The sequence below is a fragment of the Pezoporus flaviventris genome, unplaced genomic scaffold (assembly GCF_033815535.1).
Source record: "Pezoporus flaviventris isolate CSIRO_AGI_PZ_B2104156 unplaced genomic scaffold, CSIRO_AGI_Pfla_v1 ptg000009l, whole genome shotgun sequence".
Classification (NCBI taxonomy): Eukaryota; Metazoa; Chordata; class Aves; order Psittaciformes; family Psittacidae; genus Pezoporus; species Pezoporus flaviventris.
Genome location: NW_026892557.1, coordinates 1,987,091 through 2,012,751, shown reverse-complemented (window position 1 = coordinate 2,012,751; position 25,661 = coordinate 1,987,091). Strand labels below are relative to the sequence as shown.

Sequence of the window (25,661 nt, the reverse complement as noted above, 5' to 3'; positions counted from 1 at the left end):
TCTCAGCCAGTCACTTGCTGCCATGGCCTGCAGTCATGGGAAGCTCTAGACAGGGTTAGTGGGAGCATGTGTAGGTAAAGCTGCATGTAGTATCAAATATTGTGCATTCACACACAAAGGAAATACATTATAGTAAAGTTCCTTCAGTAAATAGTGAAGGTTTTTGTTGTGAAGAGACAACGCTAAACACCTGTGCCAAGGAATGCTTTATCCTGATTTAGAGCTAAAATAAAAGAATATAAAGATATAAAAAGAATGAAAGTAAAAGAGGAAAATCAAAAGGATGAAAGTAAAGGAGAAAACTCATCACTGTCTGTAACAGCAGAAACTGGCTTCTCATTCTGTGTGCAGAAAACCAACCCTCCAAATGCCAACAGCAGCCGAGGTCTCCTTGTGCTTCTCAGGAGCTGTCTGCTAGCAACACTCACCATGGAAGCAGGAGAATGGGGTACACCTGGCCCTGGGCACCACTAAAAGGAAGTGACTAGCCTTCAAATGGGCTTGGTAAACACCTGCCAGCAAAGCCTCTGCGTGGAAACCCTCCTGGGAAGAGGTCAGGAAGGTACTTTTTACATTTCATGGTCGCTGAAATCACAAAAAGGGGACAAAGAAGGGAAAGGTTTTTTTTCTAGTTTACTTTTAAAACTTGGCTTGCTTCTAATTAGGTGATGCAAATTCTTCAGATGATCTCTGGGTCTGAGGGGGAATATAAGGTTTTATGGAGCCCGGCATGAGGTTGTGTGTTTTGTACCTTGTCTCCTAGCAGCAAAAACCACATGGATGTGAGAGGCTGTTTTATGATCCGCCAGGGCTGTTGTTGGACAGGCTACAGTGAGCAGAGTTATTCCAACCACGTTGGATTGCTGTTCCCTCCCTCTTTCTTTCTCATTTTCCCCCTCTGTCCCATCTTCTTTTTATTCCTTCTCTCTTTTCCCTTTTTTCTTTTTTTTCCCCTTTCTTCTTTTGTTTTGTCTTTTTCCTCCTCACCAGGCAAGTGTCAGAGAGGATGGAGGCTTTCATCTTCCTCGTGCCAGAGTTCTCTGACTGGATTTGGCATCAGCATGCTTCTCATCTCCCTTGCAAACCCTTTTCCCTTGCTGGCTAGGATTACACCAGGCATTTCTAAAGAGGCTGTGAACTATGCTGGTTACTCTTTCAGTTGCTCATCTCTTTAGTGTTTCAAAAAAAGGAGAAAAACCAACCCAAACCAACTCCCAGAACAACAACTTTGTGCTCATGCTGTGCAGCAACTTCCGTCAGAGGATTTCTAAGCAGCTTGGCAAACACTAATGAGTTCAGCCTCACAATGCCCCTGTGTAGGAGGGAAGGGTTGTCATCTCTATTTCACAGCTGGGGAAACTGAGGTGTGGGGAAGCCAGAAGATTTGCTTGGGCACATACAGTGTCTCAATTCCACCCTGACCTGGATTGACTTCCCTTCTTGGTATTTTAACTTGTTCAGGTTGATTCTGTTCTTGCCTTCCCCCCTTTTACACTCCGACCGCAGTTCTTCCTGCCAGTCAGTCTGGTGGCTTTGCAAGTGTGATAACAGAAATAATATCCTGTCACCTTTTCTATGTTCCCAATCAGTCCAGGGAAAAGCTATTCATTGAACTACATGATTCTCTTTTTTTGTTGGAAAAGAACTTGTAAGTGCTCCTGCCAGAGAGAGACAACTTTAGATCTACATCAGAGCATCATAACAGCCCTCTGCTACCTTCATATTTCACATCACTTTCCTTATACTGCCTTTTTTCTCTTATTTTCTGCTTGTTAGGCTCATGCAGCAGAATTAAATATTGGCATAGTCCTGCATTTAGCACCACTTCTGGTAGAGCCATTCTGTGTAAGGACAGTATTGAATTGTTCCCCCGGCTTTGGAAATAACCACCTGCACAATCTTTTCAGCTCACCTGAAGTTCAATCCAAAGAAAACTGAAAGAACAGTGAGTGTTTGCATGGGCTTTGGAGGCCTTTGGGTCATAATCCAAACCACATACTGAAAGATTTTGAGGACTTTTGAGTAAGAATCTTCCCTGCCATTCCTCTCAATTCACAGAGCTTCACACCACCAATAACTCCCAGCTTCTTCACTGTTCTGTAAAACACAGAGGGGAAAAAAATCCCAGCAAAGCAAATGCAACTGCAGTGCAATCTCCTCTCCATGGAATGCTTTTGGGCTATTCTATGAGCTGCCACTCACAGTTCTGCATAAGATTGAGATCATGAGTCACGGCAGAAGGAAGCAGAAAGCCTGAGGCATGGACCAGAGAGTGATTTGTGCTTAAAGGTGCAGTGCTGAGATATGGCACTGGCTCCAGACAGTTAGTGATGCAGAAACAGGGCACAAGTCATGGTTATGAATGAATTGTTGATAGCATCAGACAGGAAAGGTGAGTGTCCCTCAAAAGACAATGTGTGACCCAGAACTGATGAATTGGTTTGATTACAGAGAGGGTAATTTTCACAGCTTTTACCACTTGACTTGTTTTAGCCTGGATTTAGGCCCTTTGACTGTCTGCACGTACAATTATTGGCCTATTGCAAATGAGCCTAATGGAGAGGAAAAGGTTCCTAAGCCATTAAGTTTCTGCAAGTTCTATTGAAATGGCATCTGGTCAAGGGCAGAGATGCTTATTGTGGTAGTCTTTACTGGGAAAAGTTGCCTTCTGAGTTCAGTTCCTAAGAACTACCTGTAATACATGGCTGGTCTTTGTAAATACAGAGAATTGCTTGCTTGCTGCTTGTTACAGATTGAGAATCAATTTGACCTTTAGGCTAATACACACCCATCACTTGGCTGTTAAGTCTTCTGGCTCCCTGTCTCCTGTCAGATGCAGTCAGTGGTGTAACATACTTCTGATTTGATTTTCAAAGGTGCTGCGCACATTGCATGCCGTGAAGCTACAGAGACTTAGAGTTGCTCAGCATCACTGAAGCCCATAATAGGAATCTATGTTCTCAGTGCTTTGTGCATATTGTACCTTCTATCCTAAGACCTCTTGCACATAATAAAGGGTAGAGGAAGAATTACCACCTCCATTTATATATCTGGGGAAACTGAGATGCAAAAGGTCCCACAGGGAGCCCGTAGTAAAGCTGGAAAACAAATCCATGGAAATCTGATTCCTTTTCTTCCACCTGGCATGTTGGGCCTCACGGGCAGACATTTGTGAAGAATCAGAATAGTGAAAAGGCTTCTGTCACAAGCCTGAAACCTGGCATTGATGGACGCAAGGGAGTAAACCAGAAGAAGGCTCACAGCATGCTTGTAGTCTACCTTGCATTATTTCCTTAAGCATCTGTTGCTTACCACTGTCAAAGAAAGATGCTGGCTAGAGATCTGTGTGGCATTCTTTATGGAGCAGGAAGAAAACACAAATAAGCTTTGTGCCTTCCTGCCCTTCAGAGAGGGAAACTTTGCATTGTCCCTGTCTTGCTGTAAGTGGAAACAGGCTGCTCATGGAAAGAAAGTCTGATCTGAGATGAAAACATCTGGCTCAGCTCAGTCTTATCCAGCTCAGGCTGGGATTTGCACCAGTTGTTATCTGAATCTTCTGAGTGCTTGTTTCTATTCTGCCAAGGTTAGCACCAAGCTTTTAGTCATAGTGGGGATGTTATTCACAACGTGCACATCGAGGCAAGGGTGGGGAGGACTTGACTGATTGTGGTGATGGCTGATTGTAATGACAGCTATGTTTCATCATTGGTAAACTTGAGGCCAAACTGCATCATATCAACGTCTACATAAATACACGTGGTTCAGAGATGCCCATTTTAGTCCTGGATACAAAGGACATGAAGGTGAGGAGGCCTGTCTGTGGCTCCCCAACCGATTTCGGGCCAGGCAAAACATTATCTGTACATGTCCTCAATATTAGGATGTCAACTCTACCCCAGACAGATGGCAGAGAAAAGTGACAATGCTACTTGCATCCAGTGGCTCCTTTGCTTCCCAGTGGCATGGAGTTGGCCAGGATTTATTTGCTGCTACCAGAGGAAAGGTCTGTGATTAATTGTTTTCCCTGTGCAGCCAGTTTTCTATGTGTGAGACAAATCAGGTCACAAGTCAGCCAGAGCAGGAAGTTTGCAAAAGGCACAGACCCCAAAGAATTTGCCTGCTTTGCTTGTGACCATAAGGATGCATGATTCAACATGTTAGAGGACTGTGACCCAAGGCACAAAATCTCGGGGAGATTTTGAATGGAATGCTGCTCTCATTCACACTGGTATAAAGCTGTCGGTTCCTTCCTGGTGATTACAGAAGTGTAACTGGCTCCTTCCTGGTATGAATAAATCACCAGCTGAATGATGGGGAGAATCAGCAGAGTTCAAACCCCTGTGTTTGCTCCTTGCTCCTTTCAGCCAGGTTTAGATCACTGGATGTACACATGATTCCTGCACATAGCTAATGGCCAAATGCCACCCAAGCTAAGCATCAGAGACAGAAAAATCAGCTTTCCTTTAAAAAGAGAAGAACAAGCATGGAAAATCCCCCTAATTATCGAGAATTGCAGCCAAAACCACTTGAAAGCAGAATAGTTCATGCTGGTTAAGTAGAGTTCATAGTCTGAAAATGTTGTGTTTAATTAGCAAGTCACCTTCTTAAGGTCACACAGACAAACTGGCAGAAGATACATCATAAGTCCACAGCAAGAGGATATGTGAGTGCTGCTGGAAGCAAGCTGAATGTGCAGGAATCTCAGTGAAGGTGTGTTGTCTTGGCAGCTGGTGTTCTACATTGATGCAGAAGGGACGCTTTTAAGAGCAGAGGGGACCCTAGAAATGTCAGAGGAGCACAAGTGTTTCATGTATAGGAAGTCATCTAGCTCTGGGTTCAGAGCGCGATGTCTATCTAGATGTGCATCCGACTGAATTCACAGTGAACAGGCATCCACCACCCATTTCTTCCTTCCTCCCTTCCTGGGACAGTGGTTTTCTGGAGATAATCCAGGGTTTGTGCTGTGAATTATTCTAGGAACTATGAATCGGATCTTCTAGACAAGACATTCTAAGGCTTCCTGTTTCTGAAGGGAACAAAGTTTGCCCCATTGAAATGATCAAATCCAACTGCATGGTATGTCTGTCTGCTGACATCAATGTATTGATACCACAGATGGAATTGATCCAGTCCCTCAGACTGGATCATCTCAATGTTTTTGAAGTGATTTATACTAACGGCTGGATTCACTTTGCTTGCTGCTCTCTCCCTTTGGTTTTGCTCTTTCTTGCCTCTTTATCTCTCTTTACACTCTTCCTCCCCACGCAGGTCACCTGCTCTGCCCCCCTCTTCTGCCCCCCTCCTTTTCCACCACATGTGGAGAGGATGACATCCTCCTGCAGCCACCTCGGAGGCTTCTGTCTGTGCTGTGAACAGTGCAGCTTCCTGACAGAGAGAGGGCCAGACAGTGCAGCGGTTCAGTCCTCCTGCTCTGGCTGCGCTTCAGAGACCTGCGGCAGACAGGCTTGCGCGAGCGGTGCTGCCCACATGGCTTTGTGCAGCAGCAAGAACAGGCTGTGACTAATCAGGATTACACCACAATTAGAGAAAAGACACAGAGAGAGTGCCCTGTGTGAGGAAGGGAAGGAATGGCCTTGAGGTCCCTGAGGCCCGAATCTGCACAAATACTGCTACAGTGCTCTTTACCCTCAGGCATTGCATGTATTTTCACTGTTACTGCTGTGTATCTCAAGCAGAAAACTGCTGCCCTCTGTATAGGTCAAGCAGGAAAAAAAACCACAGTTTTCTACATGCAGGGGAAGAACTAATCTGGTTTATCAAGGCCTTGTAAATGTTTTAGGTAAATTGTTTGCGTCTTGCTTCTAGTTCCACTTTCCTGCAGACTTGTCCAGCCTCTCCAAGCTGTTCTGGATTACTGACTGTGCTCCGATCTCAGGAGACCTGGGAGCAGTTGTTAGCAATGTGTATATGTGCTGGCCCACCTTAGACACTCCACCTATTCAGTAGTGGCCAAAATATGCCAGGCAGCTGCTCTGCTTTGCTTTCCATGCTCTGCCTGCTTACAGTTTCTTTTCTGGAGTAAAGACAATTTGTATTTCTTTTTGTTTGGTTCATATGCAGCCAGTTACAGAGAAGCAATGTGAAGAAACATGATTTCATACAATGGTGTTTACTAAATATCCCCTAACATTTAATGCCTGACTGTGTCCATCCTGCTAATTCCTGGAGTGCTCCCTAGCACAGGACATTGTGCCAACAGAAAGCTTCCCAACTGTTTAAAGAAATACCTCCTCATTGCTCTGTGCTACAGCAAAACATGTGCACTTGTATTCTCTTTCACTGAAACGTACTTCTTTCATTCACCTGCATTCACAAAAGCGAGTGAGAATGCTTGTGTACAGTGAAACAAGACAGAAAAGAGAATGCTGTCCAGTGTGCAGGGATTTATTTCAGTTTCATTCACATCAGAAATACTTCATTTGGGGGGAGAGGGGAATATCACTTCTGTGTAAAAGCCACTGGCCACCCACAAAGGGAGAGCCCAAAAAGCACCTTTCTTTCTGCTGTATAATGTCTTCAAATCCTCCCAATTCCTCAGAGTAAAGATCCAAAGGGAGCAACATGAAGCTTGCTATTACCACCATTCTGTGCTAGTGTTCTCTAGCAAAGACTGCTGTGCTGGCCAGATAGCAGAGCTGGCAGACACCTAACATCCACAGCTATCACACAGTGCTGGCACCCACAGTGGGTACCAGCAAATAGCACTGGTGCCATTCCGGGCATTTGCTGGATTGTGCAGGAGGGCTTCCCGTAACTTACTGTCAGGGTGGGATGTGCTGGTTGATCAGTACAAATGCAGATAGAGATGTGCACTGCTTTCTTCTCATTTCATGGCATCCTGCAAGTCTAGCATGTAAATATTCCCTATGCTCTAAGCTAACCAGAGAGGGAGTGCTCAGACCAGAAGTGCAGGTATCCGGACTGCTACTCTCTCATTTTACTCCCTACTGCAAGACCCAGATGGATCCTCTAAACCCACTGAGCATCCATGTAGTAATTAAAACAATCCTGTAATCAGTGTTCTCACTTTGCTTGCCAGTTAGAAATATTTTATCCTGATTCCACCGGGTACTTTATCACCTTGTAACAGGCTCATCTGCCATGTCCAAACTGAACTTAGACTTAGAAATTGTATAGCAAGAACAAAAGGGTTGTGCAGATCCTACACATAAACACACTTTGTTGGTCTGATTTGGCCTATGCTCCCTTAGTAGAATTAGGAAGAGCAGTATATGGTGCTTAAAAAGCATGACTTTTCTACTGCTCCATTTATGCCTCCTACTCTACTTATCAAAATCAGACTGGATTTGATTCTTCTTCTTGCCATACTTGAATAGTACCTTTTAACGGACTCCATTCAAACACCCACTGCTGTCAAGGAAGAGTTTCTTGTAATTCACAAGCAGAAAATGGTTGATTGAATTAACTGTAATTAGAACAGATACTCTGTCAGTACTTGCTGAAAAATGTCTATTTTGATTTCAGGGTCAATCTTCGTTCTTGCATAAAGCATAGAATGACCTTATCACAGAAGGAGTTACAATATCAAAGCCTCAGAGGCAATACAGCAACTTCTTTACTTCATGCAGAAAGCCATTAACCATTTTCTCCCACATTCCTTTTAAAACTAGTCCAAAGTGCACTTTTTTTTAATGAAGTCATGCTTATGTACCTTTTATTTTGATGGAGAATATGAGCAACATGAGCCCAGCAGAAACAAACCCTCCCATTTGAGAGGAGGGTTTTGCAAGGCCACTGTCAGGTATTGCTGCAGCTCATCAGCCACAGAGCTGGGGCAGTTTCCAGTAAACACAGTTTCAGTCTCTCACATGCAAGCTCTAGACAGACTAACCACAACCACAGGCTACAGCTACTGTGGCAGTGGTGGACAGGAAACCAGGAGCATCTGGCCTTTGACTTCCTTTAAAAAGATTTGGGTTTAGGTTGTTCTCTTTTTTCCCTTTTCCCTCTTCCCTCTCTCTGTTGGCTTTCATTTCTGCTCAATATGACCAGGAGGCAGACAGGACTTGAAACCACACAGAGGAGACATGCTGGGGGCAGCCCAACCTCTGCTGGGCCTTCATGAGGTTGTCATTGAGAAAGGGAGGGCTTACTCCTGATGTGACCTTGTTAGGGTCATTTTTACATAGCCTTTCTCTCCTCAGCCAAAGGAGTTAATGTCTGCAGTTTCCATCTTCTTGTGCTCCTCAAATTGAACACACCCTTCCCTAAGGACACAAAACCAGCTCTGTTCACAAGATGCTTCTTGGGCAGTTAGGACTCTGCCTGGGCAGGATGTCACCATGTCAACTAGCCAAGCGAGTCTTCGTCTGCACTATTTTGCTTCTTCTTCCTGGCTGATGGAGCTGTGGTTTGTTTACTTATTAGTATGCTTTTTGAAGTACAGGATCCTGTAGAAAGAATGCAACCTAGTAAACACATTAGGAACAGGGATCATGCTGAGGCTGAATTAGGCTAGCCTGGTATAAGCAGTTTTTAACAGTTACTGAGGAGTGTTCAGGAGCAGACCCCCAAGCATGTCTGTATCGTTGCTGTTACCATAGTAGGGAAACTGAGGCACGGATCAATGAATTGACTCATTGAATGGCAGTCAAAAGGCCAGTGTAGCTAGGAATCAAGCCACAGCCTCTTGAATTGCAGCCCAGAGCTCTCTTCACAGAGACACAGTGCTGCTGCGTTTGGGTGTTACCCAGTTTTTATGCTGCTCTGTCTGCACAGGAAGCAGTTTGCTCAAGACATGAATAAACGTGAAGAGAGCTGGAGTTTGATGGGTTTTTTTTTCTTTCTAAAGGACAGTCTCCCAAAATAAATGTTCCCTTGAATCAGTTCGAGCTCTGGTAGGAAGAGTTTCCACAGAGTAAAGACCTTTACCATGAGAAGTGTACACATGGGTGAGTCAAAACTTAAAAAAATAGCCTATGATCATATAACTTGCTATATTAGGAACTTGTGTAATTGAGTCTTCTGCTCACTAACTTCTGAGAATAGCTGGTATAGATACCTCAGAGGAAAACAGAACCTTGTACTCCCTTTTACATGCACCATGATCTCTAGAAAACAGAACTGTGTAATGTTAATTTCTCTGTAATCTCAGCTGTGTCTTTGGGACCAGCATTGTTACCCTTCCAGCCTTTGATCCCTGTAAATGGCCTGATCTCCAGTTTGGCTTCCTAGCTGAGGTTCCCATAGGCTGTGACCAGGGACTACTCAACATATGCAGCACTGCCCTTTCCTCAGTGGATTCACTGAGTCCTCTGCTACGTTTTTTTCCGCAGGCTTGGGGAGTTTGTCCCGAGTACCTCAGTGTTGAAACTTTCCATCCCTTATTCACTTCTCTCTACACTGACTCACTAGTATGACCTGACTATAGCTTCTTTACTGAACACAGTGCTTAAATGACACTAATTATCATCATAAGGGCAGCATTGGTTTGGCATCTCCCTATTCTTTGTCAGAACGCACTTTCCAAACCATGGTGGCAGAACAGAAGAGGATCCCCATGAACAGTGTCACCATTAAAGTGAATGTCTGTATGTCTCTGTCCCTGCCACACTGCAGAAATGAAAGGGAACAGGAACAGAAGAGGGAAAAACCTCAGAGAGATAGGAGTTAATAACGGTGCTGACACCTCTAGAAAGGGAGGGAAGAGTGAGACAGACAAGGGTAGGAAACGCAGCTTCCTAATAAAAGAACTTTGGCTGACATGTTTGCTGTGAGTAAGGCAGAATTAGTGACCCCTGTCTGATAGCTATTTATAACACCCCTGCAACGATTCCTTTATCACGAGGCCACGGTCGGTGTCCCTGCACCAGGCAGGGGGAGGAATCAAGTCAGAGGTGGTGTTTTTGCAACAGGAATAAGTGAGTTGCCAAGAACCCCATTGTTCTCTGAGTGAGGCCATGCTCCAGCAGTATACATGTGTTCAGAATGAGAGAAAGGACCCTTGTGCTACCCACACACTGTGTAGATCAAAGGAATTAAATACAAGCTGTCACAGCTCTTCACCAAAGCACACAGAGCCAAGATACTGCCCCTTTTGGGAAGCCCTCCCTAATTAGGCTGGGAGCACATGAGGTGAAAGGTTGTCAGCAAGTGTCTTGCTGGGACACTGCTGACCTCTTATGTCATGACCATATGTGTTTTGAAGTTCACAAGAACTGGCTAAATAGATTGTCCATAGTGCAGAAGGGCGTTCTTGCCTTATAGTGTATTTTACTAGCTGAAAACGAGAACTGTACAAAGCTTGGATGTAAAATTCCTAGAAAAATGGTAGGAGACAAAAGGGAGCTCTTTAAAGCAGAATTAGTGCTGTCTTGCATGCATATATGGATTTCTTAGGAATCTTTAACAACAGAAAGTGTGTTGGATCTAGTTTCTTTGTATCACTTCCATCCTTCCCTATCCTAAGTATTCCCTAGTTATCTTTTCCTGATGCTAAAGTTGTGCTGCACTGCATAGCAGTTTTACATACCATAAACACAATGTTCCTCCTTGTTCCTGAGCTACATCTTACACCTGAGGCTCTCCTCTAACCATGAGATCAATGTAATTAGTACAATGTCCTGGAAGTCCCTGGCTGTGAAACAAGTGGAATGTACTCACAGACCTGAAAACTCCATATAAGTACTACTTTCCTGTTAGCTACTTACACCTATATGGGTGAAGATCCCTTAGCAGAGCAGTGAAGTTTCCAAAGAAGCTTGACAATTTCCCTTTTCAACCAGTTTGCAGCAAGTTATCTGGGAAGAAATGTGTTTGGGATAAGGAAAAACTTTCCACCTACTATTTAACGTGTCTGGTGCAGGCAAAAACTCACTGTGAGCTCAGAGCAGCTGAAGTCCAGAGCCAGCAGAGGATGGAGGAAGCAGCAATTGCATTTTGGAGATTGCAGAGATACCCAGAGCCTGGAGAGAGCAAATGGAATTCTAGAGATTTTTCATGTGCAAATGGATATTTCCTTTGAGAGGCTCTAGACTAAATAATCTCTAAATGGACAACATATCCTGCTGACCTGGCAGCATCCTCTCAGCCCAGTACAAACCAAGTAATGCCCTACAGCTGCTTGAGAAGGGTAAAAAAGGGGGAGGAAGAGGATGAGGCATGAGTCAGGTTGATCTTTATCGATAATTTCTCCCCCTCTCTCACACTTTCCTCTTTCTTATTTTTCATACCCAGAAAGTCTCAATACTTTGGTTAATGCCATGCTGGAAACCTTGGATAAGGGGGACAGCACTTTCTCACCATTATGTGTCAAAATGCAGACGGGTTGTAGCTTGTGGAGCAATGTGGGGCACTCAGATGTTTGACCCATGTGCTCAGCAGTAGCCTGAGAAGGGTGCAAGCACTTTTTCAACAGAAGGGAGAATCTTTGGCTCTTTGCAGCTGGGAGGATGCAGTGCACAAGCTGCCAGGAAGGATGCTGATGTAGTTGTTACCCACTTTGTGCAGGAGAACTGGGTGACCTCTCAAAGGCTTGTTTTGGGATGAGATGATTCAGCACTCTCACACGAACACTTCTCCCTCACAGCTGTATTTATGGCTGCCAGAGGAGGTATTTGGCCCACGGAGATGGGCATTTGGTCACTGCACTGCCCACTTTTTTCTCTAAATCCAGTCCAAGTGCATGGGTTGATGTAATTTCTCATGGGTCAGATGGGCATGAAAGGGCAGAGACCATTCTGTCATTCATGGCACTCATGACTGATAAATGAGGCCTTCCACCAGAAAGATCCTGAGATCTGCAGGTCTCTGGACTGTATTGTCTGCCCTTCTCCCTCCAAAGACTAGATGCTGCAGAAACCAGTCTCTGCTGACATCCCCCTTCACTCTACAGAGAAGGCATCAGGTACTTGAAAGCAGAGCTCCCTGGCATCCATGCAATCCCTTGCAAAGTTGACACACAAAACTATACCTCTAAGTGGGAGATGTTTGCCCCACAGTTTAAGTGTGGCACAGAGCAGATTTGGGGCTAACGCTCATGGCAGAGTAAGGCTAATCTCGCAGATTAGAAGAGCCTCCTCAAAAACCTGCTAGGGAGAAGGGATATCTTCCTAGTGAAAGCACTGAAGGATTCGACTCTTTGAACGTTCTCTGACCTCTGTAATGAGCTAACATTTGGTTAGTATGCTTTCTGCTTGGATAATCCATCTCTGAGTGAGAGTGACAGCTCTGTGCTCAGGGCAGAGGTCTGTAGGACAGATGTTTGCCTGGTGCGTGGGATTCTCAGGAGAAAGTGTGTTGGTGCAAGCTATCATTAAAGCCAATTATGTCTGTAAAAGTTTCTTTCCGGTGGAAGGTTGAGGTGTTTCATGACATGTAAGTCACAGAAAGGACACAGGTGGGTATTCACTGTCACACAAATCCAGCCTTACTCTTCCCCTTCTCCTCCCCCTCTATCACCTGCAGAACCGGTTCTCCCCACCTAGAGTCAGTAACCTAAAACCCTCTGTAGCACGATGAAGAAAGAAGAGGGAAGAGCAGTCATGTCCAGCTCTTGATGTGACACTCCTTTCCCTGCAGGCCTGAAGGTAGATTTGACAAGGAGACTTCCTTCACCCTGTCATCATTGACTGATGTTGTCACTTTGCCTGGCTGTCTCAGCCAACCTGTCTCACGGGGTGTCCATCTTCTAAGAGGCTTGGGACATTAACAGCCACCAGACATGACTTAGCCACACTATAATAACATACCAGAACACTGTGTAGTGCAGCTAAAGCAGTTGAAAACCTCTGATTCCTGTATCGACAGCAAGACAGAATCAAAACCATCTTGTGAGCCTACTCTAAGGGTGCAGTTTGCACAAGGAAGCAGAGAACTGACTGAAAGCTCTGCCTCCTGGGCAAATAAAAACACATGGTGCTTCCATCCTCTTTCAGCTCAAGAGCTCGAAGAGGTCCATAAATATTAATCCTCTGCTAGATCAATTTTATCCACAACCTGGCTAAGATTCTGGAACAAATCAGAACCCAGCTGAACCCAGGATACTCCTCTATTTCCTCAACTAGATCTTTAGCTGATATTGTCAGCTCAGGACAATGTTGCCCAAGCCTTGCTTGACAGTGGACTGCATCTATGTTGTGAGAAACTGAATTGCAAGGAGCTGCTGAGATTGTATATTGTTATACTATATATATTACATACATGTATGTAATGCCTTACTCCCTCCCAGCCTGAGCAGCCTGCAGGCTCACAGTACTCATGTGCTCTTGTGTTCAAGATGCAGCACAGATGCTGACTCCTGTTACTGCCATGAATTAGATAGTTCTTAGACTTGTGAGAGAGTTGCTGCCACTCAGTTCACTGGACAGTGTTAAACTGGCAGGAGAGTTTCATCATGAATACTAGCTGCTGAATATGGACATTTTTGCTGTTGTGAGTGAATGGACATTTGCTTGCATCTCGGGCAATGGCTGAGTCAGCTCCTCACTCTTTTCAGCTCTTGTGGCAACAGGTAAAACGACATTTATTCCTGAAGAAGTGTGGTCAGTTTAGTGTCTTGCAGAAGATTAGATAGTGATCTTAACTCCTGTCATGTCCCATTCTCAGAACCCCCACTCCCACTGATAGGGCAGCTTCTTCCCATCCCCAGGAAGCTGTGGCTCCTGCCCCTGGGGCTGTGGTACCCTACATTCAGCACTTGGATGTATAAATAGCTTTGCGCCTCATGGTGTTTGAATGTTGTTTATACCCCACTGCCTGCCACGTCATGTGCCAAGGCTATAAATATGCTACTGAGTCTAGACTGTATCTAAACTTGGCACTGGGTACCCAAGTTCATGAGAGGAGCAGTTTCATCTATTAGCACAAAGGGGGTGCCCCAATGTGTTTGATCATGGGTCCAGAGACGACTTGGCAAGAGACTTCTCCTCCTGCCATGCCAGAGTAGCACTAGCCCTGCTTTCTGAAGGGGCCTTGGAAACTCTCTTCCTCCCCTGCTCCAAAGCTACTGGGCACCCAGCCCAAAGGAAATACCTCACCTTATCCTTTCCTGATGTGCTTCAATGCACCATTGAGTGCAAGAGGCCCAAAACATCACAGACTCACCTTCACTTCTGGGTAGATCCAAGCTGAGGCTGGGTTTGGGCTGGCGACACAGACTGAGGTACTGGGGAAGGGATGAATTGCTGCAAGACTGAGTTGGAAAGGAAGAACAAACAAGCATTAGTTGTCTGTTCAAGCTGTGCTGATACAGCTGCATCAGGAATCTCTGCTGGTAAATGCAGAGTCACAGGCAAAGCTGATGTGTTTTCCTCATGCAACATTTGAGTGATAATACATATTTTGACTAAGGACAGTGAACCACTTAAGGCCAATGTGTATCTATGTCAGGGAGGCTACATGAACTCCTTCCCACTTCTGGGTTTTGTTTGAGGCTAAGAGCACCTTTGGCACATTGTGGGGCTGTTATGTGATGGATTAATGACAGAACAGAGGATCACATCTCACATCAGAGCACTGGCTGTACAAATATTTTGTGCCAAAACTGAAATCTTTCTGGACCATAACCTTAGGAAGCAGCATGCTGAAGCCTGCTTGACTCCATAGCTGGCTCACTGCTATACATCATTGCTCCTCTCTAATTCACAAAGGACACAGCATTCCTTGAAGGAACAGGACAGACTTTTTGTGGCTTGACTGTGAATGTGGAACGTCTCCATGTGGCTGTGGCATGTAGGCAGACAGGGCTCCCAGCAGCAGGGAGCCTAGAGCTGACAGTCAGTCCCTGAGAGGTCCCTGATGATTTATAGGATGCAGTTAAGCTTCCACAGACTTTAGAAAGGTAGAGCAAGTGTGCAGCCATTCTGGGAGCACTTCTTTTTATGCTACATCACATCCCATTGGCCTCTCGCATGGATCCAAACCAGCCCCAAGTGGGACGAGATGCTTTAAGCAAGCCCAAGAAGGCAAAGATGAATGAAAAAAAGAAAGGAAGTAAAATGGGTCAGTGATGACATAGCTGAAGTATGAATGTCCCATGGCACGAGGCACAGGGAGCCAGGCACAGTGAAAGGGCAGGCTTGGGAATAGTGGGGTCAGGATGCAGAACTCTGGGTAGGACATGGGTCCCACCCAGTGGGTGCTCGGTGGCTGGGGACTGGCTAATGGGAGCATCACTCTCCCCTTTGGGGCACCCAGCACAGCAGCTGCTGACACTGGCTAAGGTGATGGAGTTGCTTTAGCCATGGGGGATGAACATTTGGCCATCAACAAAAGGAAATAGGGGCAGATTCTGTCTCTGCCATGATGCTAGGGAAGGTCATTCAGGACTTGATTTTTTTCTGTCCCCATCAGTTTTGTTTGCTGACAACTCCAGCTCTTTTTGGGTTGAGCTGCAAGGATTACAGAGGTCTCATCTTGACGCTTCTCTTGCTCTCAAGGGAGAACAGAGGATGAAGACATACATGAGAAATCTCTTTCATGGAAAACTATAGGGGATACTGGTACCTTGCTCCCCACACTGCTTCTCTGGAGTTAGTCTTAAAAAGCAAAGAAATAATCTCCAACTCAATTGCAGTTGTCCTGGCAAAAATCACTCAGCTCTTCAGTAATGTGAAAACTACTGCCATTCATGGAGTTAAACATTTCCTAGTATCAAGGCTCCCAGCAGGGGGACAGTAAAAGGAATTGAGTAACTGTTCAAGCAGACATACGTTGGAACCCCACTGGTATCTCACGGTATTTAAAACTATTGAAGAATTCCCAAGGATTGCTTTGCCAGTGCCTGACTGGGAACAAGCATCCAAGCAGTGATTATTTCTGCTGGGGGAAGATTTCCACCCATTCAGTACAAAAGGTGTCACCTGTGTACTTGTCTCCGGAATACCTGATGGTCCTTTTGATGCCAATACAATGTGAGATCTGGCCCATATCAGACATGACCTGTTGCAGAAGTGCCACCACACTTAATGATGCAGGTCTCACTGTGGCAAGATGGCAAATCCTGATCTGGTGTGGCTCTCCTGTAACCTCTCAGTGAGTCTGAAGGGTGCCAAAGATTATGTTCTGAGTTGCTCAGGGACTGATCCCTCACTTACTGACTTGGGGTTAGGAAAGGAGGAATAGGAGAAGAAAAGTAAAGGTTTATGGGGTGCTGAAAGCACCCAGCAAGCACCTAACAGAACTGTAACAACATACTTGGGCAGGATGCATGTCTGTTTGCAGACACCACTGAAGTGTGAGCTGGAGTGCAACTGATGCCCCAGAGGTAAGAAAAACAAAATAGCCCTCTGCAGGTTTATGGGCACAGGGGAACTGAAGTGTTAAATGGCTCTGTTTTGCCTGTTTGATTTGTCTCCTGACCCCTGCTCCAGCAATGACCTGTGGCACCAGGGGCACAGCACTTGCCTCTTGCACTCTTGCACATCAGTACTTGTAACCTGATTTGCTCTTTGTTTCCTTGTGTGTTAGGGCAGAAGTACATGCAAGGCACCATTTGCTCCTTTGGCAGCACCTCATTTCGATCTTGCTGTACTAAGCAACATGCAGATGTGTTTGTTTTGTTTCCTGTTAGCAGGTTGAGCCTCAGCACTGTGTTTTGACCTGGGAGATGAGCACATTTGATACACAGGCTGTAGCAGGGACACCAGGCTTGATACTATCTCCTTTATGTGCATTATATTCTCCTTGTGACTTCAGTGAGTGAGGTGCCTGTGTTAGCAGCACAGGATTGCTGAGTGCCTGCCACAGGCTCATTCCAGCTCCTTAACCCCTTCCATGGACTGAAAGGCTCTGTGTGTGTTGAGTTCCTGTATCTCAGCCCAGGCTGTGGCTCAGCAGGACACAATATGTACTGCAGGCTTATGTGTTTGGCTTTAAGTGTGTATCAGAGGACACACACTTGCTGGAGGAGATGTCGGGAGAGGTAGAGAAGAGGTACCAACGGGAGTGGTGTGAGCTGGGCTGCATTTGCCTCATGGCTCTGCACGTGTCTGGAGAAGGCAAAGGGTGTGAGGGGTGGGGGAGATGGTGTGGATTTTGTGGCAGGCACTGTATGCTCGGTGAGGTGCCTGCCCAGGAATCTGGCTGGGGATGTTTTGGATTGGCTCTCCAATATGCTGGGATGTCCTGGGGAGGCTGCAGAGCTCATTTCCTCAGCGCCTGGCACAAAGTCTGCTTCCCAGCTCTCCAGCAGCCATGCGGAGCTGCAGGGAGGCCACGAGGTGAGGCATGTTTGAGCTGTTACCTGGGCAACGGCTAAACACTGACTTCAGATAATAAGTGTAAAATAACTTAGCATCAGGGGCAGAGGGGGGGCTGCCCCTGCCCCTGCTCCCAGGGAGCCCCATAAAATCCACAGTGAAAAGCTACTTGTGCAGCCAAATTGGCTGAAGCTCAGCCTGTGCTCAGAGCTCTTGACAAGCTCTACCCAAGGCAGAGGCACTGTGGTGTCCTGGTCCTTTCAGGTGGGCTCCTGCATCATCGTATCCAGCCACCTGCTACTGCCTGTGTTGTCTGTGGCTTTCTTGAGCCTTTGGATGGCTCTATGAAATGCATCCAAGGGGAAAGATTTACACACAGACTGTTTTCCCAAAGATCCTCGAGGCAGTACAGCTTCTTGGCACATCCTTACAGACTCTGAGCAGCAATCTGCGTCCCTTGCACACAAGAGCTTTGCTAGACTTTAGTCAATGATAGGTTAATTTATGGGTTCAGCATTGAAACTAACAGCAAAAGAAAGAGAAAGCTCTAGGGCAGGTTGCAGCTCTGCTGGTGTTGGTCCATTATGGTGGCTAGGAACCTAGTGTGACTTCGTTCTGCATGGAAATAGCCTGGGTGCTATGAGCACGGCTCAGCCATGGCTTGCATCTTGCTTTGCTGTGACTAAAGCCTGGCTTGAATGGGAAGCGGGAAGCTGTCCCTGGGTTTTTAGATGCCTCAGAAATGGAAGAGAGGAAGAAAAGAGCAGGAGTCTGTGGAGAAAGGGGCAGCCTCTCTTCCTTATCTTCTGTGCCTGTACTTCTGGATAAAAGGGACCAAGGCTTCCTGCAGCTCTGCCCTCCATGCCCAGAAGTGGGATCAGTTCTTGCACAGTTCACCAAATGCACGGGCTGCATCAGCTGCTGCTGGATGGCGGCTGCAGTTTGCTCTGCCTGTCTGCATTGTGTTACCTAGGGGCACTTTGCACAAGCAAGAACAAAACTGAGGCAGAGATCCTCCTGTTATCTTGGTCACACAGCACCTCGCATGCTGAGGATCCAGGTCTATGACAAGGTCTTTAGGCACAAACACAGTATCATGACAAATTAAGGGGTTTTGTACAGTGTGTATAGCATGACATAAACTTGTACCTAAGCACATGACCAGTCTGCATCACGTACATGTTACAGCACAGGACTTACTGTTTGTGTGCTGCTCCTACATTTACTGGAAAAAGCTTTGACAAGGGTAGGGTGTATAACACACAGTCATTAAAAGTTCCTAGTGCTGTTCTGTCTCTGTAGTAAAGCTGGCCCTGGTGCAGTGGGGACTTGCTTCCAGACAGATGGAGCTGTAGCATTAGGTCGTCATGGGAGGGATGGGATTATAATTGACAAGCAGCATGAGGTCACTTTCTCAGTCCCCTTTGGGTGGGATATATCAACAGGCTGCTGTTTGCCTTGCATGCAGTGACTAATGTATTTTTTTTAAGGTCTTCTTATGCTGCTTCCCCTTCCCTCTTAACTCATTCTCATCCTTTGCTTTTCTTTATTCAGTCAGAAATGACAAAGAAATGTGAACTACAACAAATAATGCCATTTGCCTTGGAGTCACACATTAGCAATGGTATGTTTCTCACCATAGCCACCATACCATAAGGTCACACACTGATGCCACCCTGCAGTCAGCCACTTGCCAACTCCTGTAGGCATCTCTATACGTGCATAAAATAAGAATAATTCTCCTTCTTTTACCTGCCTTATCCCCTTAGATTGTGAACCATCTAGGCCTTGACAATGGGATTAGAACTGCAGTGGAATCCTCAGGATCAGATAAAAGGGTATCATAGCTGGCATTTAGGGTCCAGCCAACATTTCCCTTATGGACTGCTGTGGGCAGCATGTTGGAAAACAAAGCATGAGCTGAAGGGCCACTTTTGGAGGTGAGTGAATTTCAAAAGAAGCCTGGAGAACTCCCCATTTTGTCAGCAGATCCATGCGCTGGATCCATTTATGGCAAGGTCTAAAGTTAGCAAATGGGTAAGTGTCTTTGAGGGGAAGCACCAGCAGGTTGTAACTTGCTAGGCCAGCAAAAGCTGGGTGTTAGGATGGCAGCTTACACAGTGTAGTGGATAGATGGTTTAGTTTGGAGACCACTGCCAAAGCCAGAATGTGGCCCAGCAGCACTGGGAGCAGTGGAAATGAAAAAGCCATTGTACAGTGAACTGTTAAAGTACATTCCCTCCACCCGCATGCAACCTTGCTCTGAACTGTATTTGTCTGGGTGTCTCTCCTATACACACAGTCACTACCAGGTTAGCTACAAGCCAGACTGTCATGGGAACAAACCCCAACTCTCTTCCCAGAAGGGCTGGAACTGAAGTCTGACACAGCCCAGGACTGACAGCATATCTCACCAGCTGGTTGGAGAAAACGGCTGTCAGCCAGTATATCCCTACCCTGAGAGGGACAGGACCCTGGGAATAAACCTGCTCCAGGTCCCTGCTTCTGAACAAAATGTTCTTGGCATCTCCTGGAGCTTGCCCTACCAGAGCTTGTAAAACAAAAGTGTGCCTATGTTTCTGTGCAAGTCAGGCTGGCGTTTTCACTCCCCTGTCTTTGCTCAGCTCCTGGAACTACACCAGGTGTTCTTTCTGGTGAGGAGTGCTTGGGGTGGAGGTGGGAAGAGAGAAATGAGACCTAGCTTGATGTTGTAGGTTAGTTGCCATCTGTGATTTCTCTTCTTAGCAAGGAAAGCAATGACAGACAGCGTGGCAACTCCTGAGAGCTCCAGAGGACCTCTAACCCTATGGAGAAGGTGGATCTAACAAATTCTTGAGCTGCAGTTTATTTCCAATGGCAAACCTAATGCTGGAATTGAAGCGTTAGCATTTCTGTTTATCCAACTCTACTGAAAGTAACTAATACATTTATACAGCACTTTGGATGTTTAGATTATATTCAGGCATTAGAGACATCCTGTTCAGAAAAGCTACTTAAATGAGCCAGGGAATTTTAGGACAGAACTAAATTCTCTGTTGCTGTCTTCAGAAAACCTTAGTGGCTGCTGAAGGAGCATGAATGGCTCTGAAGATCTGCAGGTTCTCTGGGTGCAGGGGTGGCATGGGAAAGACACTGCCTCAGCCCTCCTGGCTTCCTGTTGTGACCTTCTATGCCATTGCTGGAGTGACAGATGGGTTTGCCTGGGGGCCTTGCTGGTGTTCTGCTGTTCCTATTACCTGGGGGTTTATGCTGGTGGCTGAGAAGTCCCAACAGTTCTGTTATTTCCCCTGCACTGGGCAAAGGTGGCTGAAGATGCTCACAGTGGGGCAGGGATCCTCGAATGAAAGGAATTGGAGCAATGCACATGGCAGACAGATGCTGAATTCCTCCGTGTTTCAATTACTCACCAGAGGAGTATGCTGTGCTGTAGGCACAGGGACAAGGTGTGAGTAGGAAGTGTATAGGGAAGGGGGGGTGCCTCTCCCACCAAGAATATGTGCTTTGTACCCTCCACTTTTCTGTTATTCAGCCTGCCAGCAAAATGAAAACCATGTGAGGGGTGGAGCAGGAGGGCAGGGATTTATGGGTTGTTTTATATGAGATGATGTAAAACACTTTTATTTCAAGTTCTCTGTTGCGTTAATTTCCTTTCTCCTTCTCTTGCTCTTTTCATAACCACATGCAGGAGAGAGGCAGAGCAGGAGAGATCCAGGCCCTGTGCAGACACAGCATAAATCTAACTACAGAATGCCAGTGGTCAGTGGCTAACCCACCCCTTCTATTACCATGCCATTTATTCTGGTTTCTGGGAAATGAAACATGGAGCCAGGTGATGTCTTTGTGCTGTGGGCACCTCAGTTTGTGCTGGTTCCCAAAAGCTGTGCTGAAATGGGGAGTTACAATAAGTGTGCACTGTTTCCTTCCTAAATAACCATCCTGGGGGTTAGGGTTTACTGCTGTATGGCAAGATCCATATGTGTATATTGCTCCTGTGTCCAGACTATAACATTATAGAGCATATTTAAATGAAAATCCTCATCCACTGTGTAAAAATAACAACCCCAGGACAAAAAATCTGTTCAAATTGTAGCAATTATTGCTCTTATTTCCATAAACCTTAATCCTACCCTGGGTTATTAGACCAAGTCTTTTTAAAGCCATGTTGGACAGAAAGGTTTACTGAGATCAGTCTGGAGGTCACCCAGAGCTTTCATGTTCTAGTTAGAGCCTCAGTAAATTCGGGGGGGTCTGTGCACAGGCCTCATGGCAGAATCAGGCTGTCAGGGATGAGGTAAAGGAAGTAGTTGTGGAATAACCCAATGAACTTCTATGGTAAGGCATGGAAAATGCTTGGTTACAGGCTTGTTACTTCATTCTGGACTGAGGACAGCAAAAATGAAGAGACAGGAAAGGTTGGAAAAGATTGTTTAAAGCAAAGCTAATGATAATAAAAAAAGCACATGTGGAAGGTAGTAAATGTGATGGGATGGGCAACCAACTAAGCACTAAGTAGCTGATGGTAGCTACTAAACTAGCAGTGGTTGGGAACAGAGCTCATCTCTGTGCATTCCACCCTTATTTGAATTAGTTTTTTCCTCCTTGTTTTTATAAGGGAAAGACTAAACCAATGATGTGCAAATCCAGGGAGGTGAGATTGAGATGAAGCATATCTCACTTCATTCTTGCAGATATTGTGCAGTTAAACTGCAGAGAAGCACAAACACAGGAAACAAAGATACTCAAATCACTGTCACATTGAAAATCTTTCCCACCTTGTTCCTGCTCTAATTCCAGTTGGTGGGTGATGAGAGCATGTTAGGTGACGCATCCATCCACCACCAGGATAACTTTAAACTGGAAATGTGATCTATTGGTAAATATAATTGGTTTAAATTGGAAACAGCTCCAATTCTTCTGCATAGCAACTATTTTGTTCACTTGCATTGTCTTAACACCCTGGCAAGGACCAGTGTCCCCTCTTGCTAAACTTCAGCACATGCTTCAAATAGATCCCACACTGAGTAGACAACACACCTGGAAAACTTCCAGGTTTCCAGGAAGTCAGTGGGAGATCAGGAATGGCAGACATTTGCTGAGCCCCCAAGTCATTATGCAGGCCCTGTGTCAAACTCCAGTACTTTTCCAACCAAGAGGACAGTGAACTGAGGTACTGATGTGAATGTCCAGCTGAAAATGGCACTGGGGGCATTGTTTGTACACGCATTGCAGCATCCTGTCACTACTGTGGCTTTCAGGGCCTGAGATGAGGAGACACTGACAGAGCAGAGTGATTGCCACAGCCTCTGGACTCCCGAGGGGAAAAGAAGCTTGGCCAAAGAGTGCTAATAACAACAGGATGTCAAAGAGAACCAGTGCAGGAGCAAGCTCCCATTTCTACAAAGCAAAGCAATCCTATGCAGCTTCAGTGCAAAGGTGGGTGAGTGCATAATTTGTGTTTATACTCCTTATGGAAAAGGCAAAAAATGGAAGGTTGGGTGTGGACACAAACTCTCTCCAGCTTTGGGATGCTCTGATTCAGTGACTGTGGTTGTGGCCATTTTTCCCCTCTTTCAGTCAAAGATGAGAATCGTAGTTGATGTGTAAGACACTGTAACAGCACAGTTCGTCTGCACTGTCTAAGGGTCTATGCTGGATACTTCAGACCAGTTCTTTGCTGTCCAGGATAGACCTTTCACCCTTTCAGCTGGTCTCCTACAGCTGTCCCCTGCCTGTTAAGTCAGATATTTAGCTGGATTATATTTGTGTGGAGTGATGAGCTTTGAGATAATGGCTGCTTTGTTCCTGGGATGGACAAAGGGAGGAAATTCCAAAGAGAAGGGAAAAGGGTGAAAAAAAGATGGAGCAGAAAGGAGGAGAAGGGTTTATTTGTACATACAGACCATAAAGCAGTGGAGAGCATTGGCAGTGTCCTCAGTGAGGTTGGGAATCTGCCTCCACCAAATTCCATAGAGGGGTTGAGCTCCAGCCTCTAATTCAGTCTTCAGCTCCACCAAAGTTGAGGGCATTTGATTTTGGTATCAGTCCATTGCTTGTAAATGTAGCTTCATGCAAGTCCCTTAAGGCTTCAGAGCTTGAAAACTGGATGGATTGGAACCCTATGGAACTAATATGAGTTCAGCTCCAATTAAATTTGAGTAGGGAGGGAAAGATGTTGCACGGAAGATGTTAGTGACTCTCACGCTTTGTTGTGCTGGAACTGGAATGTTCCTCTCAGACTGGCATGTTGCCCTGGGAGGGTGGGAAGCACCAAACTGCAGCCTGTACCTTCTAAATTCCCCACCCAGCCCACTCCCCATTCGTGAGATGTTTGATCCCTGAGCTCACTCCTGAATGGGGTCCAGGTAGCTCCTTAGTGCTTCAGCTGCTCATCCTGGAGCCCTGGATCACAGACTCTCCTCCCATATGTTTCCTATTAATCCTAGTCTTGCCTTCAGAGAAGCTTGCTATGGGGATGGAGAGGAGTGGGTTCACAGAGGGATGCTGCTGCTCTTTTCCATTGCTCCTCTTTTTATTCTTCAGAAAGCAGGACTCTTTCTGCCTATATTTGGCTCCATTTGCAGTGAACTGCCAAGGTGGGGAGGATATCTGCTCACCCACTGCATTTCAGTAATGCTGGCTCTTGGGAAAAGGCTCTCATGGGCTCCTGGTACTTTACAGATCCCAGGAATTTCATGTATCCTTTAGAGGGAAAACTACTGAGGTGTCTCAGCATTATGCTACAGGTCATCCTTGCCCACAGTGTGAAGGAACCAGGACTTTCTGCTGTTCATAGCAGAAGCAGAGCTGGTCTCCCTCAGTCAATGGCTGGCACATCTCTCAGTCAGTACTGAGCCAGGCTGTCCCCCAACAACCAAGGACTCTTAGGGCCCTCAGTCATTCCTTACAACCGATTACACCTCCTATTCTTCTAGAGAGAAAAACCAGAAGCCTAAATTCTTGGCCTCAGTGGCATCCTCTTACCACAAGCCCCCCGAATCCAGTTCCTTGTTAGTGTGGAAAAACACTTCTTCCCAGTTTCGATTTTATGCAGTTTTGAATTCTCTTGAATGCCCTTCTTGTTCCTGTGCTGACAGCCTCCTGCTCCCAGTGCTGGGTCAGCCCTGCAGTGGTTTCATGACACAGGATTTAAAATGGTAGCTGGTTCTTGGTGTCTTGGCCTTGAAAGTGGAACTAAGCCTATTTAGCAATGACAAGGTGTGTAGTAACAGAGGCCAAGTCTTGTAACAAACCAGGCCATGTGTAGCATCTGAGCACTGCTGACCAGGAAGTAGTACATGTTAGAAGAAACAACTGCTGACCTTTGAGCAAGGCAGTCTCTGCCCTGGCCTCCTCTCTGCTTGCTCATTTTGTACTTCTTGTCTTTATGCTTCTGCTTCCCACATGTAAACCAGGAGGAGTCGATAATCACTCACTGCAGAATGAGACAGAAGGAATTCAAATTATGTGTGTAAACTTTACAGCCTTTAGGATGTTCATTAAATCACTCACAGGAGGACTCTCAATAAAACTCTGCTGACAGAAGAGCCAGGTGAAGTGGCTCCTTGCTATGTGTGCAAAAACACAGCTATGTCCTGCATGTTCCTACACCCTGGACTTTGGTTACTCCTTCAGACACACACTTCTCCTGGGGCTCCTCCCTGATTCTGAGCAATGACCTCAGCCATTCTTAGGGCAGCTGAGCACTGTCAATATCTTCATCACCACCAGAGAGATTTCTTTGATGATGCTCCTGGCAGGGATGCACTTTGGGCACGAGAACAGAGCTTCACATGTGTGTCAGCCTCCACACACAGCCGCTTAGTGCAGGCTTCTAGATTCCTTTCACCAGGTGCTTTGGCTGCTCTAAGCTCAGAGCGTCTGTGCTTGCAGGAAAGAAACATAATTCTTCATGCTCTTGCTTGACTGTGGTGCTGGTTTTAATTTGAATGCCAGAAAATAGCTGAGCTGCAGGCACCTATCTGTTGTGTTGGACTCTTTTACCAACATTTCAGCTAGCTGAGGACTTGAGACAGAAGTGTTACAGAAATGTCAGACCCAGCTCCAGCTGTACTCAGTGGAAAAAGAGTAACTGACTTCAGTAGGAGCTGGACTGGGACCTAAAACAGTGAGTGCAGTGGTGCTGCAATGTCTTTCATCTCCAAGTTGCTGGGTGAAATCCAGACTACACTGGTAATGGCTGGGAAGCTGCCAGCCGCTAATGATGTGGAACAAGCTGGTGAGTCCTTGCTCCAGTTTGTAGGAAGCCACCAGACAAAACAAGTCCCAGGAATAGCCAGCTCAACCCCTTCCTGGTTGGGTTCATGCTGTACTGGCAAGGGAGTAATTTAGGAACTTCCCCTGATGTGGCTCCTGTGGTGTCTGATCTGTGGAGGCCACAGTGCTTCTGTGAGTATTTATCCTCATGAAATTCCCTGGAAATCTTCAACATGCTATGCAAACAGTGTCTGGAACATAGAGCTT

At 45.9% G+C, this 25,661-nt stretch overlaps 1 long non-coding RNA gene across 1 annotated transcript; it reads left to right on the top strand.

The window, feature by feature from the left end:
* Positions 1 to 90: 90 nt before the first annotated feature.
* On the top strand, positions 91 to 21,621 carry LOC133267689 (uncharacterized). Its single transcript, XR_009742833.1, has 3 exons — positions 91 to 562; positions 18,739 to 18,804; positions 19,926 to 21,621. It is a non-coding gene; the product is annotated as an uncharacterized LOC133267689 (long non-coding RNA).
* Positions 21,622 to 25,661: the final 4,040 nt, after the last annotated feature.